We start from the raw sequence: 19046 nt of genomic DNA on the forward strand, positions 1-19046 counted from the left end.
TTGGAACAGCTAGAGTTGGATTTTTCAGGACAATAAATTGTTGATATACACCAAATCCATAACTGCACATTAAAGCCAATCCAAGATTATCACCATTCCCAATTAATGAGCTAACAAACATTAAGTGTTCCTTTGGGGCATCAGCTGTAGCCTTTGGCATCAAATCCTGTGAAAACCTGAATTACCAAGCTGCAGATAAACTTATGAACATGAAATTGATTCTGTAGAGCAAATATCTGACTTATAACAAGACAGCCAGCAAAGCAGTTTGTGTTTATGGATGCAGCATTTATTCATTTTGGGATCAACACAAAATACTTGAGCTTGCAGAAATGCTAGCAGCAGCTGGCATCAGTGTTGCGCTAACAGGTGGGCACCATGCAGTTGCCAATAAAGTTCTCAGCAACTGTTTAAGTGGGAAAATGGAGACTTAGCAAAGTACAGATGACATTTCTTTACACAAGAAAAGAGAAATTATCACCAAATGCTAGAAACAACCTTTAACCAGGGTTGTAGAGGAAGCCAAATACGCATAAAAACATCACATTTATATTTGAAAAAACAATCTATTTGCTGTTAACAAGCCTATAGTAGACTATTTAGCATATTTACATGGATCATCAAACCGTTAAGTTGTATGCAAATGCAGTCTTCAAGACAGAAGCATTTTGGCGAAAATAAATGCGCTGTTTTTATTTGTGGTTATGACCATTTACTGCCTGCGGGTCAAAAGCTTCCCACATTTTAATTTACCGCTGCATCACTTCACAGCACATTAATTCCTTGAGACGATAAACAAAAAGGGGGTTTGTTTGGTTTGGCATCCACAGCAGAAAACCTGTGGATACCACGAGTGGAGCCAAAAACAGACACTAAAATGAGCCACAAGGTGGTGCCAACAATTAACTCATGCGCCACCCCAAAACCATCCCCTCTCACTAAATCTCATTACAGCATCGCGTTCAGGTTGTTTTCTTTTAATAATAATAATGAATAAAAAATTTAAATGGGTAAAAGTCCAAACTGTCTGAGTCAAAGTCTGTCAGGAGTGTTAAATCAACACTTAACCACACAAGCGATCGATCATCCCCTTAATGAATTTACGCTTGATCTGTATCACTCCACTTAAATTGAACACTTTGTCACCGTAAGTCGTCCTATCATCCATCACGACTGAAACGTCCTCGGCCTCTGCCTCCGACCAATTAATGATTTGCGAGCCCAATCTCTGCTGCACGAGGACACCCCTTTTCCCATTCAGCCCAACATGCAACAATTAGGCAGGAGTTTACCAAGGCAACATACTTGTATAACACAAGGAAAATGTGCAGACAGACGCCAGGCAAAACCACCATTCAACAGCGAGCATATGATGAACAATCAGTGTCTCAACTTTGCTTCTGCTGCACAGTCAAGCCTGATATTGCAAAGGAGGTTCTCTGACGCAGCGTATTATCTTTATCAAATTAAACAGTTTCCATATGATGCGCTTGAATGTAATGCGTAAACGACTTAAAAAAAAAAAAAACTTGTCTTACCTGCTGTGCGCCCTCCTGTCCAGCTCCAAAATAAATTCTTTGTTAGTTTCTCTCAGGTTTGGGGTGTGCGTGTGCGTGTGTGCGTGTGTGTGTGTGTGTGTGTGTGAGTGAGTGTGTGTCCGCTGCCCGCAGAAATACGTCGTTTTGCAAGAAAAGCGTAATTGCAACTCAATTTCCCTCCGTCTGTATAGTTCTCTGGATGTTGCTCCGCGCCCCCCTCCACACACCGAGGGCAGATAAAACGCGCTACCGATAACATCAACAGCAGTCCAGTTATATTTGATCTTCAGATGACCAAATCATTTCCTTTTAGATGGGGCATTAGCGCGCCCGGAGAAGAAAAAAAAACATCCACATCCCAAATAGTTGGAAAAATAGCAACCTCTTTTCACTTTATCCCCCAAAGAAAAGCAGTCCTTTTTCAGAGTTTTATTTTTCCTCTTTCACTTGCCTCGAAATCTGATCGGCCTACTGAACTAGAAGGTATATTATTCTAACGATGCCGGTGATGCTGCGCATCCTGCATCCTACTTCCCAGTGAGGGGAAGAGCGCAAAGAAAAAGCCAGGCAGTGATTTCGCTTTTGTGCCTTCAAACAAACGGACCTGTAAAACACGCTCTGTGCAAAAAAACCCACCTCCTTTACATCTTGTGCTGCTGATGTATAGTCCTGTCCAGTCGGTTGTATCCACTGCGGTCCGGTGGAAAGATGCTGAGCAGATTGAGGTGCAGGCGAAGTCTCGCTGCTTTTTCTTGCGTGCACACTCTCGCAGTGAGAGGGGATTTTTTTGGTGCCTTCCTCTCACCGCGGCTGACCAGACGTGAAAAGGAAGACGCTCCGGACTCTTGATGCATTTATAGGAGCGTCGAAAACTCCGGAGCTTGTCAGAGCTGCATTTCTTCAACATGTAAAAGCAGCCTGCAGAGGAAGAAACCGTCTTTTTAAAATGACAGTGTAATGGAAGGTTCAGCAGTGATTAAAAAAATGAGATCATGACTTTCACCAAAATAAATGTCCACAGAGGAGTTATGTCTTTGTACAGCATCACTTTGATGCAACTTGCTATAAATAAATATATCTCTATCTGCTTACTGCGCCCAAGGGCAAGTGGAAATGTAGACACATTTTTTAAATATCTTTTCTCTCCACTGGGAATGCAGCATCAGGGCACAGTCAGAGCAGCAACAAGGTGCCTTCTCTCCTGAACAGGTAAAAAGTACAGCATAACCCCTACACAACAACTCCTACTGACCTTATCGCCAATCAGCAAACAGCCTACAGCCTTGGCTTGCACTTTTACATCTGTCAAGATCTGCGGGGATTCAATGGGTCAACAATAAGGTCATTCTGCTGCTCTGTTTTGCCCTTTGACTGGCTGTTAGTGAATCCTTTTTTTCCCAGTATATTTCCTGCACTTATCCAGTGGTGCCCCCAAGGAGGTGCTGGTGAGATGGCCATGCCCCATGTGATACAGGCAATGTTTTAATTAAACTAGTGCAAAGGTAGTGGTGTCTTGTGAAACTAGAAAACCTAAGGCATCCATCAGTATCAACCATAGACTGTATATAAAGATGGACAAGGTGTCTACACTTACTCCCACTGTACAAAAATGAAGCCAAAATACCGAGATATGGCCACTGCCATCTTGTGCTGATGACATCTTTTGGAGCCAGAGTCCGTGGAATATAGATATCAACAATACTGTAATTCAACTCATATACCTGTCTGACCAATTGCAGGAATCGCAATTGATCACAAGCACACAGACTGGTAAACACAGCTGTCTAATCTGACATCAGGCCAAAATGAACACTTGAACATACATAAGCATGGTAAGAACTACCTAAAATGAAATAAACTGGAAGAACTTACTTTGGTGTGTACTTTGAGCTTTAATTTGGGCCATGTCCTATCAGCTATATATTTTGGATTCACTTTTGGGGAGATGTCTTTTCATCCATTTTTATATATAGTTTATGGTGCCAACCATACATAATGTCCTAAAGTTAGGCACAATTTGGATGAGGAAACAACTAGCATGAACATTTCAAAGGTGTCCCTTGAACTCTTACATCAAGATATCTGAATGAAAATCGATTCTATGGGTACCAACAAGTCTCAGCTAAACTACACTCTGAGAAAAAGTGGTTCTTGACTTGTGTTCTGGAGAACTTTCTGTGCTTAAAACCTCAAGTTCAGCATTTCAGCTGTTGTCACCTTTGATTTTTGGAGCCAGAAGTTACCATATTTCGAGCAAGGTGTGAATCTAACTGAGAAGTCAAGGACTCTATCAGCAGACAGCCTGTCACTCAAGCGGCACCACCCAAAAATATGCATAACTTTGGGCCTAAATAAAATGTAAGCGGGTGAGTTTTTACTGAAAATTCACCCTCCATACAGTTCTCATAGATGTTGAAATTAGCTAAAGAGGCCAAAACAGTTTTTTGCATGCTTATTTTTTTACACGTTTTTTCAAACAAATCAAACCAATCTGCCAGGGTTTTAAAGGATTAAATATCTTGTGAAAGGCATCTGAACACAGTACAAGAAAAACGATGCTGATCCAGGTTTCGAAGGGTTAACTTGCCATCGTGATATAGTTATTAACTTACCTAAACTACAACACAGAATTGCACAAATTTAATTATGGCTTTTGGTTTGATGTGTCACCTCAAGATTTGGCCCCAGTGGCTTGCACTCATCGTGGCTCCACAGAGGCCACCAGTTCATTGCGCGGTGGGAGAAAAGGCGAGTTGCAGCTACAATAGTAAGAGATGTCCATTTTGTAACACACGGATGAATCACTTGTAGTAGTGGACTTAAATGTCTGATTAAACACCAAGCAGTGTAGTAAAAGGTGAAGGTTGATGAAACCAGACATGAGAATAATGTCTTGACATTTTAACTCCAGCCCACCACCCAACTCTAAGTGCAGCAACCAATCACGCCATACGTGTCTCTGCAGTTGAGAGACTCCAGAGAGAAACTGAAGAGCAGCCCATCCACATGCAAACATACTGCTCAATAGAGAATTGCTTGGAGAATCGAAGAATAGTGTCACGTACAAGCAGGATGGGAGGAAAATAAGTTGAGGGATGCTTTTCCCATGATAGCGGAGCGGGGATGTTTTCTTCTCACATTGCTCTTGGATCACAACTACACGAGGGCTTTATTCCTTAGAAATCACCTGCAGCAGCATATATCCACAGGCGTGTTTAGATATGGCCTCAGGAATAACAGTGAATGAACGAATTACACTGTAATTTGCACTAACACTGTAGCAGATTTTCCATATCCTGTAGCGCATTATTGCTAATGCAATATGCATACCATACAGTCAGCTATGTGTCAAGTAATTTATGACCTATTATTGATGAAAATGAAATCAGCATGGCTCAAGTGGGACTCAATGAAGTGATAATCAACATTCCATTATATGTGGCCAAAATGGAAACATATAGGGATATTTGTGTCTAGTAATGCAGACCGAGAGTGATATTAATTTTTCATAAGCTCCCTGGGACAAACACAAAGCCATGTCGAATATGTATTAAGCAATTTACTGTTCTTTAAACTTGTTGGCTAAATCATTGTTGTTATCTTGAACATCAGGAGTTTGTCCCTGCTGACCCAAAATGCAAAAAAAGCAGGTTGCATTGACAAAGACATGCTGTCAGTCAATAACTAGGAGAAGGAGTCACTATAGGTGCCTCAAGACATGTCAAGATACAGCAGAATCAGAGACATCTTCTTTTATATACTATGCATTTCACAATGCAAAGACAGTTTTGCATAGGTGTGTTATGCTAATAGTGGCTAAAGTAGCCTTAATCTGCTGGGGTTAAGAAGAGATGAGAAGCAGGCTACAGAGGTCTGGTAAGATCACCTCTTTCTAACTGCATACCCCCAGATTTTTTGTTGTTTCAAAATTTCTAGTCTTTATTGCCAATGGCAACTGGTTTGCCAGATGTTAATGTAAATAGGTGGATTTCCCCTTTAGGTGTCTGAGAAATATTCTTTAAAGTGAAAATAAACTATATATAATTACAGTCACACTAATAATGATGATTTTTGCTCTAACTTATTATGGAGTTAATGTTGATTGCATGTTATAAAGGCTATAGAAAAATGATACCATCCACATTTCTATCAGTCTACAAACCTTGCCTGAGCAAGTAAAGGCTCAATTTACTACACAAAGGTAGTGCTTAATCCACATAAATTGTATAAAATAATGGACGTTGATACCATGATATCACCCACTGGTTTGTAGACTCTTGTTTTAAAACCTTGAGCTCGACAATTTGGTCATTGCGAAAAAAACAAACTTTTGAGCCAGAATTGACCATATTTGGCCAAGCGGTCTGTGGAGGAGGGATATGTTGCTCTGACTCATAGACTGTGGTGAATATGCCCTAAATATTTGTAACTTTAAGTTTTGATAAAATATAGGCAGCTGAGTCAAATAAAAGTTTACATCCACACAGTTGTCATAATTGTTAGAACTCACCTTAAAGACCAAAACATTTTACTCTATCCTGTTGTAGACCTAACTATGTTTATTTCTGCTGTAAATTTGTCACTTTAACATGTCGGTCTCCGGGGATTTATGCTGTTGTGGAGCCAGTCTCTAGTGGCCATTAAATGAACTGCAGTTTTTAGCACTTCCCATGTTGGCTTCATTTTTCTGCCACTTGGTAATTCATTGCACAACTGAAGCAGAGGGAATGTAGCGCCTCTGTTTTCCCCAACAGCTATCGTGGCTATCGTCACTTACTTAAAAGTATAAGTGTAGGTTCTTTGTAATAACAATCCCCAGTTGCAGAGTGCCCTGTGTTATTGGTAGTTCGAGAGCGATCTGATTATCTCTGTGCCAGCAGCACCGACAATAATACCACCTGAAAATGTTTAGCATGTAAAAATTACTGGGTTTGGGATTGTTATAGTATGTTTTACAGAGAAAAGGGCAACATGATGTTTCCCATGCAATGTCAAAATCAAGCCGATAACAAAGAAAATGTACATAAAACCACAAAGCGTGAATCAATGTAATGATTTTATGCTTTAAAGAACCATAATGACATTAAGATGATAAATGCAGTCATATAACTTTTATTGACATTCTTGGATTTTATATTCTGCCTGTCGTTAATGGATTATTGACCTTTATTCTTCCCCTCCCTGAGAAAACTCCACTCAGATCATCCCATACTGTCAGCACTGGTTTTATTATTTTATTGATTACTTCCAATGTATGGCTTGAGATGATCCTGCAACATTTCAGAAATTTGAACCTCATATAATATGAAGAAGCTTGTCAACTTTGGGATGTATTTCCTCAGGCTACACCGAAAACAAAAGGCTAACAGAAATGCCTTTTAATCTTTCATTACTGCCTTGTTCTTTGTTTTGTATTGTGTCTTGTCTTTCATGCTCTCTTTAAAAAACTAAAAGCTATCACTGAAAAAATGCTTTGTAAACCTAGTTCATTGGTGTTATGTTAACAGCAGTCGGCTGATTTCAAATCCAGTGCTGATGAAGTGTTCATGAAATTGAAGCTTATACCGATTTACATTTAAATTGCAAACTGAAGTCAGAATATGATGAGTTGAATTATTGATTCAGTGGACAATCCAACCACTTTTAGCCTTTGAACCGGAGCAAATTGAAGTTGTTTAAAAAAAAACACATGGGAAAAAAGGAAATAAGCAACATAGTAATGAATGTTTTAAAAACTGTGAGGAAATTAATAGATTTATAAAAAAAATATTTTAAACAGCAGGGAAAAAAAACTTTTTTGGGGTTCTTTCCTCCCATTATTACTATTTATTATTATTATTATTATTATTATTATTATTATTATTATTATTATTATTATTATTATTATTATTATTATTATTATTATTATTATCATCATTATCTTTCCTTTTAGTTTTTTCTATTTTTTTTTAACTAGATTTCAATTCTATTTAATGTTTTACTAATTTCCTGCTAATTTTGGGGTCATTTCTTCTTTTGTTGCTGCCTTCTTACGTTTTTGAAAGAAATCTGGCCAATTTGCTCAGGTTTCAAAGGGATAAATTTAATAAAAAGTATATTTTTTTTACAAAAAAAAGGTTGTCAGTTGCTGACTCAGTAGCTCCTTTAGAGGTCTGGTTTTACCATAACACACCATCAACAGATGAGGGAAAAAAAAAATTCCTACATTACTGACACACTGTAACAGTTGAGACATAAATGCACTGTCAATGTTTCCACAGCTTCGTGCAGTGCAGTGGTAAAAGGGCTGCCCACATTGCCAATGAACAGGACTGATTTGCTGTGCAGAGTTGCAGCTTAGAGTTCTCTAGAATATGAACGGGCATATCTGATGTCCCATTTCAGGCCCTGTCATAGTCGTGTGCATCTCCTGATGTGAAATAGGCTGTTAATGGGGCATGGAAAAAACTCTTAACTGTGGCTGAAAATCTGACTTGTGGAACTGGCACATGACAGCTGCATAGCATTTGCTAAAGCACAGTACAGCACAGTATATGCCTTACTGGGTGTCATGTAGCATTGGGTTGCAGTTAAACTGTGGAACGAGTCACAGCAGCAAGATGGAAAATCAGCCACATAAAGGTGGTGTTCATAAATATGTTGCATTCAAGCGATGTCATCCAAGAGTCTGCCACTGTCTCTAAGCCATCTGCCATTGGTGAACTCTGTACACCTTGATTTATGTTTGCATGACCACATCTGACTTGAGACACCATATTTGTGCGAGAGCCATTACGTAATTAGGCAGCGCACTGACACTGCAATAGGCATTATTGACTAAGTCTTAAATCCCACAATGAGCTGCAGCGATGTGTGGGTGGGATGGATGTGAATGAGGGCGCTGATGCTGAAATGGCAGGACAAGGGTACAGTCACCTCACTATGTTGCGAACAAGGGTGCGTGGAGCACCTCACAATGGATGACACATTTATGCTGAAGTCAGAAAGTGGGTGCATCCCTACTGGCTTATTGATTGGAGGAAGCTGGCAAGGTGCACTAACAGGGAATAAAATTCACTGACAAATCAGAACATGGAGAGTCAGCAATTTCCCTCATTAGCATTCAAAGCATTATTCTATTGACAGCTGTTTTGGCACTGGCTCCCTTATTCACTTGTCAACCTGAGAAGTTCCTTTTCTATGAGAGAACTGGGGTGAACTCTGCACTGAACTTTGCAAACCAGAATCAAAGATTGCTCATCACCAGAAGTAAATCTCCAATTATTTTGTCAATCTGATCAGCCTGATTGTCGCAATTAGCTTTTAACTATGAGTGATGAGGTCACACATTAACGTGTGTTAGTGTGTGACAATGCAATTATTTTCTGTGCTTCTCATTGCATCTGGCCTTCTCTGTGTGTCTGAAGTAGGCGTGGATAGAGTGACAACGTTTACATGCACAAAGTAGTCCAGTTTTTGCCCTTATTCTGAAAAACACAATATTTACACTGTTGACATGGATAATGAAAAGGAATATCCCACTAATGTTATTATTTAAACGCAGCCGCAAATAATCGGTTTAATGTGCCCTAACATGCCGTTTGTCATGTCAAAATTTGGAAAAGTGGAACATTTGGAGCCACTTGTGCCATTTTGCTTCTTTGCATCAAATTCAGATTTTTCCCCAAAGTTTTCTACCAGTGACAGACTTGTTGGACTGTGCCAACACAGCCGCCCTCTTTTATTCCTTCAACCACCCTCTTGAAAAGGTCAGCATTTTAATATTTGTGTATTTCCAGCAACCTTTTGATATCCAAGTCTTTCATTAAGCTTAAAAATAGGTGTTTTTTCCCTCCAACCAGAAATGTGGGATTTTTTGGGGGCATGCATCTCTTTCCCCTCAAACCGTTGGCGAGGTGTTTTGCACACAATGCATCCATGACAACACAGAGCCTACTATACAGACCATGTGTTGCAAAGTGCGGTACAACTCCCAATTGAGAGGTATATTTCAAATGTGCTGTATACATGTCCAAATAATGCTAATAAAAATCAGCATGATACTGCCATATCCCACATGTCTACATATGCATATGCTGTTTACATGACCCATATCAAATTCCTAATATTGTCGGAATAACAGTAGACTATTATTGTGCATGTAAACGTAGCAAGTGACACAATTCTGTGCATCGATCAGGATTCAGAAGTATTTGAAACAAAATCTGATGTCAGTTGTGAAGTTTGCTCATGGTGCCAGGTCAGGATCAATCAAATATGATCAAACCACACCTACACAATCCTGATGAAGCAGATGAGATGAGTTTTTTTGAGGCAAACTAATAATAAAGAGCTGACTAAATTTTTGTATTCCAAACTTTTACTGACTGTTGCACATTTCAGAGCTGTAATCACCCGTTCAGCTTTGAGGGGGACAATTTCATTGCAACCAAAGCTTCGAGGTGGTTCTAGGGTAACTTATTATTTTGGACTGGTGTTTGGTTTCCTGTCATAACATAGCCCTTATTTTTTTTCTTTTTCTTTTTTATCAATATATTGGGGGAGACATTTTTAACTCCCGTGTATGTAACAGTTACTGTCAAGGCAAGACACAATTAAATTAAAAATCCAATGTTATGGAGAAATATGTCAAATTCAAAACAATGTTTTCAGATGCTTTAATGCTGTGTAAAATGACCATGCTATTTTTTTATTTATTCATTTTTTTTATTTCGATGTTCTTCATGTTTTTTGGTACAAATAAATGTCAATTCTGAAGTGCAGTGTTCACAAATAGGCTCTTGACACACATTGAGCATCCACTTCGAGGGGATTACAGTGCAGCTGAAGTTTTGAGGGGGTGAAACGGTGCATTAGTGAAGCATATTTGTCACATTTATTGTATTATAATGTTGGTGTCAGATCAAACGATAATGTAGGATGAGGCCAAGCAGCAGTGAACAGCACAGATAGCAGATCAGCTTTCAATCACTCCGCACCTTGTCAGGGGGATAAAAGACTGACTGTGGGAAGGATGTCACATACATATGGACATACACATAATTATATGTACATATATGTGAAGCCCTCAGTGCGCATTGATGCATGACCACATGTGCATGGAGAGTGAACCCTTCACCTTGACAGCAGCTTGTGTTAGAGATTGATTTACAACTTTCAGCCACAAGTAGTTTGACACCTCTGTTTCCCCTGTGAGCCATTGCAGTTTCAGACACAGCAAGGCCGGCTGGTAAATATTCATTAGCTATGAATCAGTCCACTGCTGCACTGGTGCAGCACTTCTGTGTCAGTATGCCAGATTGTGTGTTATGCTGCCTGTGTGTGCACACACAAACATACTACCACCATGTCACCTTCTGTCCCCAAAGGTCCCTCAGTATTGTACATCGTGCGACCAAGTGGTGCTGCTCATTTTGCATCAGCTAACAGGATAGATCCCCGTTCTCCCTCAGACCGACAGCGGGCTAATGGCTCTGGCTCTCTTCCAGTGGCCAGAGAGAGATGGGAAGACATAACATGATGGATGAGAGAAAAAGAGAGAGAGTGGGTAATAAGGAATGAAGCAGTGAAGAAGAGCAGAGTGACATGAATCTGGAGCAGCAAGACCTCCTTTTCCATGTTGGTGTCACAGCAAAGCCATTGAAGACAATAATTGTGTGTGACAGTTTTGAAAGGAATCATACAATTAGATGCCGCCTGGATCTGAATTGCGTGTGCAACTGTGGAAATGCCTCTTTGTAGAAAAGCCGCTGTTGAGCATGATGAGTGCCTGATGGGGAAACCCAGGGTTACGTGCTTTGTTTGGACAATTTCGTCACTCGTAGCAAACCATTACAGAGGCACACAGAAGAGCTATATTGCACTCAGCTAAGGAGAATGGGCAGTTAAGTGTTTCTCTTACTCATTCCAAGGCAGGAGAAATGAGCAATGAGGACAGGTGGGAGCGTATAAGTGACAGTAATAGTTTGAGGAAGGACTCAAATCACTGCTTGCGAGGCATCAGGCTGGCAAGTAGGAGGCTGTACTTTAATCGCTACATAAACAGGAAAACTCTCAGAACTGTTGCCGTGAATAAGCAAGATCAGATCTCTGCAGAAAATAGTGCAGCTATTGAAGCATGCACATCCCTGTCCACATCCTATCACTGAGACGTAGCACGCATTGCCTTAGCTGCCCTTTCAGGAGCGAATCATCCGTCAGAGTATGACTCAGAAACGTGTATCTTTGACCCCAAATGACAAAAGTCAGTTTGAATTTGTGTGGATTCACCTGCAGGCAACACGCACACTCTCACACATGCACAACATCCTCTCTCTTCATATCCCTCCACTCAGGAGTAATCTAGTTCAGGTGTCAATGACTAGTCCGGATGTTATTAGGGGTTAAATAGCACAGATCACAATTTCCCGTCTCTCTAGGATTTATTAAACATTAGCAGCGTGTATTTTTGTAATCAGGTAACCACATCCTAGCCAGTGGCACACTGGGACTCTCAGTGCACGACCTCTAGAAACAGGGGGAAATGAAAGACCAGTCCAGATCAGCTATTACCTAAATAAGCTGTCTCTCGAGAACAGGTGCCCCCGCTCAGAAAGAGAAAAATGAAGTGAAGGGTATTATTTCAATAGGTCAAAATACCTTAACACTTGACAAAAGCCCATATGCTGTAAAAGCTGTTTTGAGAGGCAGAAGCCCCTTTTATCCAATTTTCAAGGTGAAGATGTTAATGCAGGAGTGTCAAAGCCTCTCTGTGGGCCACCACTTAATAGATGCCCTTACCTTACTTCCCCTCTATGCCAAATAGTGCCCTTGTGCACCAGTTTAGTGGGATTAGTGGGGCCCTCGACTGGAGTCATTCGCTGCAGAACCCCTGGGTGAACTTCTGCTCCAGTAGGTCCTAAGAGACGGCTCACCTTCAGGCCTTACCAGGGATTATTAGCGTCCACTGAATTTGTGCCCTCTTCAAAACCCAGCAGGATGCTGTCAGATGAGTGGAAGCAGACGGCAGGAGACGCTCTTGGATGCCCTAAATGACTAGTTTAGGGGCCCCCAGCACTGTGAAGAGAATAGCAACAGACGGCGAAACAAAAGAGTCATTTTCAATTCTGGTCAGGTTTTGTTGTTATTCTCTTTCTGTCTTTGCTCACTCTTATCTTTTTCTTCTTCTTCTTCAACTGGATTCATTCCATCCTCATGTTGACATTAGCATTGGAGCATTATTGATCAGCACTCTGCAGGAGCATGTCAGGTAGATTAAATCACCTGACCCCAGCTTGGTCTCTCGGCATTCATTCAGGACTTTTAGACAGGCACACATTACCGCTCCTTATCTAATATTGAGATGCAGCTGGAGCTGTGAAAGCTGAGTGAGGTGCCCTCCCTCCCAACACCTCACTGGACACCAGACACACTGCTGCCGCAACGACTCCAATGCACCAGGCACTCAAATCTGATCTTGAAATGAAATAAATCTTGTATAACTTCTAAATGTTTCTTCATATTTATTTTAACACTAGTTTAATTTTGAAAAATGGAGAGTGAGCAGTGTCCAGTCTTTTAAAAGTAATTTTGAAAGCTCAAATGCAATCTGAGTGGGAGAGAATAAGAAAAACTACGATTAGATTGTGGTCAGATGAAGCTCCGTGGACGCCTCAGAAATTCGATTCTGGCTCTTCAAAGAGCTTCATGTATTACTGTAAGAAATGCATTTTACTCTTTTAGATCTCATGCTTTTTCCCTTCTTTTAAATTCACTGTTTACAAATACTGTCAATGTAAAACAAACCTGTTCAGCTTCAAAGCTCATGTAAAATTCATGCTCATGCTTAAAACATAAAGCGAGCCAGCAGTGGGGCATCAGTGACTCATAAGAGGACAACATGTTGTAATTATGGATGTGGGCTTTAAAGAGCACCGCGAAAGACTGTGTACTGTACAAGCTCACCAAGAATAATCTCACAATTAAGAAAACTATGTATGCTCTATGTACAAAAACGGAGACTCATGATTCCTAGATGACTCACTCTTAGTGACTCAGGACTTTGGTTGTACTAGGAGGAATTAAAAAAGGGAGGATGCCACGCACTGCTTTCAGTGCTGTCAGATTTATGCAATAATTATATAATCATTTAGCTGTGGGTCTTCATCAGGTATGCTTTTAAATCCACTGTGAGCCGTTATACACCAGCAGCTGCTCAAAACTGTATTGGGATGTGTGTCTTGCTATTCTTGGTGGTTATTTTAGGTACCAGTGTAGCCAGATGTTGGTATTTAATTTCTTAAGTAGCTAAAACATTATTGCAATTATTTCCAGGTTACCAAATTAATGGAGTAGTTTGACGTTGTTCCTATTCATTTCCTTGCTGAGGGTTAGATAAGATAATTAATACCTTTCTCCTGTCTGTACGGTAAATATGTAGCTGACAGATGGTTAGCTTAGCACCAAGACTAGAAACACAAACTGACAAAATATAATGTGTTAATTACCCCACTTTCTATACACTAATCTAACTACAACCACCAATCACTCCAGCTACAGTGTCTTGCGAAGCAGCCCTGTCGCCTATACAACTCATTTGAAACAACAAATATGTTTAGAGAGAAACATAATGCAGAGAAAATTATCCCTGGGGGGTACTGTTTATTGTAGTTTTAGTGTGTATGTGTGTGGCCGTGTTGCCTGTGTTTCTCTCGACCTTGTGGATGGATCCAGGGAGGACATTGTGTTAATTATAGTCACTGTATATGTATGTGGCCATGTTGCCTTGTATGTCCAAGACAAATTTCTCCTAAGGGAGACAATAAAGGCTTATCTTATCTTATCTTATCTTTTTATTTTAGACATCTGGCAAGTCACCAAAAAATGTTGATACTAGGGCTGTCAGTGTTAACGTGTTCATTGTGATGTGATTAAGGTCCATACATAACGCATTCTATTTTTTTGTTAATCGCTGGCTGACACCGTCAAGTGGCTGTACCAGACAATACTGAACATGTCAGCAAAATGTTCACTAACAAGGTATTTCAGTTACTTTATGCCAAATTCAAGCAATACAGTATCCAGTCCTGGTGACGTCAGCCTTCGTTTATTTTTTATTACCTAACCAAAATCAAAATCTTTCCCTAAACTTAAGCGTTCTTGTTTCCTAAACTTAAGACAAGAGTCTGGATGCTACCCCAAAGTTATGGTGTCAAGGTCCTGCACGCCCATCATACTCCCCAACAACACCCTTCCAAAGCCTACATGGTACACGTATGCAGTGGGGATGCATAATAATATTGGCACGTCATCAGTATTGGAAGATATAGACTTTAAAATGAAGTCTATGAAATGGCCAACATCTGATTTCTGCCGATATCACAAACAGATTTTTTTAAAAATTTTTGACAGATTGACCACGGACAAAACATCAACCCCAAGTGGAAGTTTTTTTTTTTTCTTATTTTGAACAATGAATGTATACACTGTCTTTCGTGTTTGCATCTGCTGGTGGGCCATCAGGATAAGAGTATGTATGATGTTAATTTCACTACAGAAGAGACTTGATGATCACTAAAATTAAGTGTGGAAAAGTTGGACCTATTGATCGGCCAAATGATTTGTTATTCATCAGCATGTCTGATATCATCAAAAAATCCAATATCATGCATCCCTAGAATGCAGTATTTAATTACCTGAAACAAATAAAGGATTTCTACAACCTGGAATTAAAATGGATGGGGGGTTTGTTTCACTTGATTTATACAACATTTATATGTTTGAGGATGCTAAATATTTTTATTGTGCAGCAAAGAAGAAACTTGAAGTGCAAAAGTCAATGCTTCCTAGAGTCCCTTTTTGCCACAAATACAGCTGCAAGTCTCTTGGGGTATCTCTCTATAAGCTATCTACATCCAACCACTGGAAGTTTTGACCATTTTTAAGCCATTCCAATACATTTTAATGTTTCCCCTTAAACCTCACGAGTGTTGCTCAGGGTAATTGTCCTGCTAGAATGTGAACTTCATCCCAATCTCAAATCTCTTGAAGACCGAAGCAGGTTTTCCTCAGGGATTTTCCTGCATTTAGCACCATCCATTATTCCTTCAATTCTGACCAGTTTCCCAGTCCATGTTAATTAAAAAAAACATCCCCAGAGCATGCTTAACTGTTGGGATGGTGTTCTCAAGGTGATTTCTTGATTGCCAAAAAAATCTAATTCTAGTCTCTTCTAAGCAGATTTCTTTCTTCTACATTTTTGGTGAGTCTGCCACAAATCTAAAAAGTGTGGGTTTTTTTTTTGGTTTTTTTTCGCTGTGGAGCTTTCCAGCTCCTTCAGGGTTATCTCTGGTCTCTTTGGTGTTGACCTCTCTAATTAATGTCCTTGCATGGTCTATGAGTTTTTGTGGGCATCTCTCTAGGCAAGTTTGTTGTAGTACCAGATGTTTTTTTTTTTACATTTTGTCATAATAGATTTATGGTGCTGTGTGGGATGTTTCGAAGTTTCTGATATATGCTTTTTAAACACAACCTTTAGCTGTGCATGAACTTTGTCACTGACCTGTTTGCAGAGCTCTTTAGTCTTCATGGTGCTGCTTGCTTGGTTGTGCTGCAGACTCTGGGGCCTCTCAGAACAGGTGTTTATATACTGCGATCATGTGACACTTAGATTGCACAGGGCTGGTTCTCATTTAACTAATTATGTGAAGATAACTGGGACACGTTCAATATAAAAAACAGCGTACACCGTTTGCTACAGTTTCAAGCTGATCAACATACTTCTTTGAAACAGTGTGAAACTGGCTTTAAGATATGTTTTCTCTTGTTTGGTGGATGTGACAGAGGTATTACCCAAATAAAAGAGACTTATTTAAACCAAATCCTAATAAACGTTACTAATTGTACATACAATTCATGCAAAGTTTTTTAGATTGTAACACATTTTTCCCATGCCAATAAAGTCCCTTTGAATTTAACTTAAACTCTGTCGTATAAAAAGGCAGTGTGCTTGCGGAACTCAACAGGATGGTTAATACACAACTGCTTCCATTTAAATATATTGCAATATTTTGACAGGACTAAAAGCATACTTGGTAGCACCAGAGCTTATTTAGGGGGTTCATATTACAGGAGGTGAACACATGTACACACCCATTTTTCATTATTTTATTTCTTTTCTTGTTTTTAAATTTCACTTCACCGGGGGGGTGAATACATTTGAAAGGCACTATACATATTTACTTAAACATTGTAGTGGCATTAATTTTCTTATCTAAGTCTCAGCAGGAAAGTGAATAAACATCAAATCAGTCCTTTTATGGTTAAAATAAATAAGTTTTCTACTCTACTGTGTTCCTTTGTGAATGACTCCTCTTCTTATGTTCTTGCAGACCAAAGCAGCCATATAATAAGGATGATAAATAACTAATCAATTTCTCCTCCTGACCAAAACCAGCATGAGGAGGAACGAGGCGGTCTTTATTCATCGCTGTCACATTCTGTAACTGAGGACCCATCACATGCCCAGAGGACAACAAAAGCAGCTGACTGCAGCCATATGCCTATCACACCACACTTTGCTTCCCTCGCTGATTTTGTTTTTACCTTTTCTCTACTTTCATGTCACAGTATACACAAAACCAGACATCTGCTTTCTGCCTATCCAATCTGGCTGGACAGCAGCAGCATGTGTGCACCTCAGCCAGCCCTGGTCACCAAAAGCAGCAGAGGCACGCCTGCCAAAAAGTGCCATCGATTTCTGCTGCGACTCTGAGCTACGTTAAGCTCGGTCCCAGGTCACAGCTCAACAGCTCAACGCCTCTCTTTGGTTTCTCTTTCACAGCAGACTGAACCAGGGAGCCCAATGCCAGCTGGCCTGCCCCGGAGCTTTTTACCCAGATACTCCATCAAAGTGCGATGTGGTAATTAGACAGGGTTAACGCCAAGCTATGCCACAGGTGCCCATTTATTAGCTTGATTATCAAGTGTCCCATAGCAACAGCCACTGAGTAGACCTGGTTATCCTTTCTTTTGTTTAGCGCACATGACTCTGTGCTCTTTCCGCAGCACATATTTTAGCATATTCCTCCCATTTGAAGGAGTCAGTTCATTCATCTCTCAGCATTGGCTTAACACATCCCCTCCACATCTCGCCTGGCTCATTGTTGTGCTTGGGACAGTCAGTGATTACTCCAGAGAGGCCATGGATTAATCAGACTGTGGAGAGCGCATTGATCTTCAGTCCAATCCATCAGATATTGGCTTCTGCTCGATGGAGGGGAAGAAGTGCAGCATGAAAATCAATCCTATAAGGTCAGGGGTTCCATTTTGAGAAACAGATTATAATTGAGGTGACTGTGTTACATGTAGTCATCAAATGTCCTTGATTTAGAATGGTGTGCAGTTCAACCTGATTATAAACAGGCTTTTGACTAAGCGATTCACAAAAAAAATATGGTTTTAATTCAAATACTTAATCTGTGTAACAACATTCTTATATTAACAATAAAAAACTAATATTTTAGGCAGGGAGAGGAAAACAAACAATTTTTTCTAGTTTGACATGTAGTTACAAACACTTTCCCTTCCTCTCCTCCTTCCCCGCCAAAAAGAGAGCAGCCACAGCCATAAATCACCATTGGAATTGTTTATTTATTTAAATCCAACTTTAACTTTTTTAGGCGCAGTCCACTTTATTTTCCTTTTTACTTATTTTTCTACACAGTTTGAAATATCTTTGATGTGCTGAACCAGAGAGTGATTTATTGCATTGGAAAACAACCCTACTGTGACTCTGCTAGAAAAGGTACCCCAAAATAATGAGGATGAAATAATTATTTTGTTGACCTCACACTGTCTTGCAGATCCTACTAGTGATCGACCGTATACTGGTAAGAACAGCAGCTGGGCGTGTGCATTCCCCTGCAAATACACGGATGAATATTGATGAGTAGCTCACTCCAACCAAACCCATAAAATGAGGCGCCCAGAATAGGGAATGAGGCCCATTCTGTGCATGATTTGCTCAGTGACAACATCAAGTTTTAACATGGGTAGTGACACTGAATACCTATCTGTGTGACAACACCAGCAGCAGCAACCAGTCACGCAACAGCAGAGTTTGTTTCAATTCTTTACGGTGGTGCTGCAGACAGGCCTTGGAAATATGTAAGAGCTGAAACATCAGAACAGATGCACTTGTATGTGCATTAGCATATTGATGAGGAACTCTTTCTGGTCAGAAACAGGCACACATAGCATGAAGTCAGGTAATGAGGGACATCAGGTAAAATGGGACAAACATCTTGGGCTCTCTAAATATTCCCAGCCAGTCACCAAACACGTTATTGACAGGTGCACAGGTGCTTAGGTTTAGGCAACAGAAGCATATGATTAGGGCTAGAAAAAAATATGGTTTAGCTTTACATTCATGTGAGAAGCAATGGTATTTGACAACTTCAGGATGAGAATGGGCTGCAATAAGTACTGCAGTGAAAACTAACTGGGTGTGGTAGGCTACACTTGTAGCAC

The sequence above is a fragment of the Plectropomus leopardus genome, chromosome 5, assembly GCF_008729295.1.
Source record: "Plectropomus leopardus isolate mb chromosome 5, YSFRI_Pleo_2.0, whole genome shotgun sequence".
Lineage (NCBI taxonomy): Eukaryota > Metazoa > Chordata > Actinopteri > Perciformes > Serranidae > Plectropomus > Plectropomus leopardus.